This window comes from Neovison vison, chromosome 7, assembly GCF_020171115.1.
Source record: "Neovison vison isolate M4711 chromosome 7, ASM_NN_V1, whole genome shotgun sequence".
Taxonomy (NCBI): domain Eukaryota; kingdom Metazoa; phylum Chordata; class Mammalia; order Carnivora; family Mustelidae; genus Neogale; species Neogale vison.
Genome location: NC_058097.1, coordinates 157,531,978 through 157,535,503, shown reverse-complemented (window position 1 = coordinate 157,535,503; position 3,526 = coordinate 157,531,978).

Genomic DNA, 3,526 nt, shown 5'->3' with positions numbered 1-3,526 from the left:
TTTAATGTAGTACTTGGGATTTATTTCATGGAAGTATTTATGTTAAAAAAACATTTTATTCATTGAACAAAAATATATTCTAAAATTCTGATGCACATTTTCCCATCTAAGAACAAAAAAAATTTTTTTTTAAGATTGTATTTATTTAGGGAATTTGGGTAAATTGGAAGGGGAGGTGAACCATGAGAGACTATGGACTCTGAAAAACAATCTGAGGGGTTTGAAGTGGCAGGGGGGTGGGAGGTTGGGGTACCAGGTGGTGGGTATTATAGAGGGCACGGATTGCATGGAGCACTGGGTGTGGTGAAAAAATAATGAATACTGTTTTTCTGAAAATAAATAAATTGAAAAAAAATTAAAAAGGTTGTATTTATTTGATAGAGAATAAGTGAGTGGAAGCAGGGAGAGTGGCAGAGGGAGAGGGAGAAGCAGGCTCCCAGCAGAGCAGGGGGCCTGATCCCAGATCCCTGGGATCATGACCTGAGCCTAAGGCAGATGCTTAACCAACTGAGCCACCCAGGCACCCCCAAAGAAATTTTTAAAGACCTTTAATTTTTATACTTGGCTTTTGATAATCTTATATCAATTTTTAAAGTTGTAGAGGTCAAAAAAAATTATAGAGGTAAGTAATACAAGTAAAAGTCTTAAGTTTCTGGGGCGCCTGGGTGGCTCAGCTATTAAGCGGTCTGCCTTTGGCTCAGGTCATGATTCCAGGATCCTGGGATCTAGCCCCCCATTGGGCTCCCTGGAGCCGGCTTCTCCCTCTTCCACTCCCCCTGCTTGTGTTCCCTCTCACTGTTTCTCTATATCAAATAATTAAATAAAATCTTTAAAAAAAAATCTAAGTTCTAGTTCATTATGATTTCTCTATAAAAATTCTCTTTGATTTTTAAAATTTTATTTGAGAGAGAGCATGAGCGGGGAGAGGGAGGGGAGTAGAGAAAGGGAGAAGCAGACTCCCCACTGAGCAGGGAGTACAACCCATGGCTGTCCCAGGATCCTGGGATCATAGCCTGAGCCGGAGGCAGATGCTTAACCAACTGAGCCACCCAGGACCCCTCTGGTTTTTTTGAAAATGGGTAGAATAAATCAAAAGGGCTGAAGCTTTCCTGGTGTGTAAATGATAATTCAGGGCTTGTAGTTCAGATGTTTAGAAAGTGAATCGTAGTGCAATTTCATTTCTTTTCTTTTTTTCCTTATCTAGGAAAACTTTCTAGGCTGGCTGAATTTAGGAGGAATTTGTTTAAGCTCGGCCTCATTTTTCTCATCTGGTACAAGTGAGTTCTAACGTTCAGGTTCCTTATAGCTCAGATATGATAGAATTCTCTGAAATTGATAAAAGAGATTAATAAGTCCTTCTTTGTTTATGGTTTATTTATTTATTAGAGAAGGCGTGCACAAGTTGCCGGGAGGGAGAGGGAAAAGCAGACTCCTTACTGAACCAGGAGCCTAACTTGGCACTCATCTTGGGACTCATCGTGGGGCTGGATCCCAGGACTCTGGAATCAGGGTCTGAGCTGAAGGCAGATGCATAACCGAGTGAGCCATCCAGTTGCTCCAATTAATAAGCCCTTGTTATTATGTGTCAATCTCAGCTGGGCTTTGGGACATCCAAATAGCTGGTTAAACATTATTTTTAGGTGCGTTTGTGATGGTGTTTTTCAGAAGATATTAGCGCTTGAATTGGTGGTTGCAATAAAGCAGATAGCTTTATCCACTGAAGGCCAAAACAAAATGGTTGAATTCACTCCGCCTGACTGGTAAGCTGAGACCTTGATCATCTGCACCTTGCATTTCTGTTTCTCAGGCCTTTAGACCTGGACTAGAATTGACATTGTTGTCTATCAAACTTTCCAACTATGCCACTGGCTTTCCTGGGTCTCTAGCTTGCAGACAACAGATGGCAGGCACTCTCAACCTCCATAATCATGAACCACTACCTTCTAACAAATCTCATACACACACGCATGCACACACACACGTTGGTTCTGTTTCTCTGGAGAAACCTAATTCAAGGTTTTAGGCAACTGTTACCTGGAGACGTGACATAGCAATAGATACAGCAGAGGAAAATTGGAACTTCTGGTTAGAACATATGCCAAAACATTACAGAAGGAGAGGCTTAGGAAATAATGAAGGAATAGTGATAGATACAGAACATTAGACTTTGTCATCAAGAATTATATAATGTGGTGTCAAAGGTGCCGGTGCTCATGTAACTAGTGGTATGTGTGACTCCTCATAAAATGTATTTGGGAACATGTAGAATTGTCATAATTTATATATATAGCTAGCCCCTGGCTACACAAAAGTAGGAAGGAAGAATAATCTTTATATGTAAGGCTTGGGAGATTTTTCATTAAGTCATGTGATAAGGGCGCTAGGGGATGCACCTTGGAACAGTAGTCTTAGCTAGATTTAAACGCTTATAGGAGTGATTTTTAGTGAAGTATAAAAACTAAAATTCCCAAAGACCTGAGAGGCTCTCTGATCTTTCTTAGGGGTCTAATTTGGGTGGAGAAGATGCAGGATGAGACACTGGTCATCTTCAGATAACAATTCTAACCAGCCTTGTTGGGAAGGGAGGCCTCAGTTCAGACTTGAGCTGGAATAGAGTTCCGAGGCTTAATGAGTAAGATTCTGGACAATGGAAATAAACACATTCTCTTTTGGTCAAAATGCTGTCTGAAAGCATAATTTACTTCAGCTGTGAATGTATGGGAAGTCTTGATTACAAACTAAACAGAATCCTAGCAGGCCTCAGTATATGGGGACAGTTATGAGAAAACAAAGGGATGCTTGGGAGTGGGAGGGTGAGGGTGTGTTAGGGTCAACACTAACCCATTTTTACTGTTACGGTGAAGCTGGGCATTGGGGCTAGGCTGCACTCGTGTCCTAGAACCTAATAAAGTATGTTTATTATTAAGGCTCATTGATTGCAATCAACAAGAACTCACTCTGGCTTAAGCACAAGGACATTTATTAGCACCTCTGGAGGCCCAGACCCAGAAACACTGGAATGCCCTCAGGAATTCCATCCTGCAGGACGGAAGTCAGGCTACGGTGATGGAATGAATAAAGTACAGTTGTCTTCACCTTGTCACTTGCTCAGCATTTACATTCCAGGGGTCATATGCCCCCCACTCAGCCAGGGGAGAGCAGAGCACCTGATTGCAGTTCCACCAGGCTAAGGCAGAAAGAAATTGGGATGCTGACAGGAAGAGGAAATGGACTCAAGTTAACTAAAAAGCAACAAGTGGGAAATTGGAAATGAGATACTGCAGTGATTGATCCCAGTGAGAAGAAAGCTTTGATTTTATACATGCCATTTCCTTTCCCCTACACGTGACAGAGACTCTGAAATGAAACCCTGAGACCATCAGGAAGCTTATCTATGACGGGCCTTGGCATGGGACAGAGATAAAAGGAAGATGTGGTTCTGAGAGGGGAGAGTGGCAGAAGACCCTACCAACTCACCCAATTTAGGGGTTCTGCTGTTTGTTTATCCAATAAGAATATACAATAC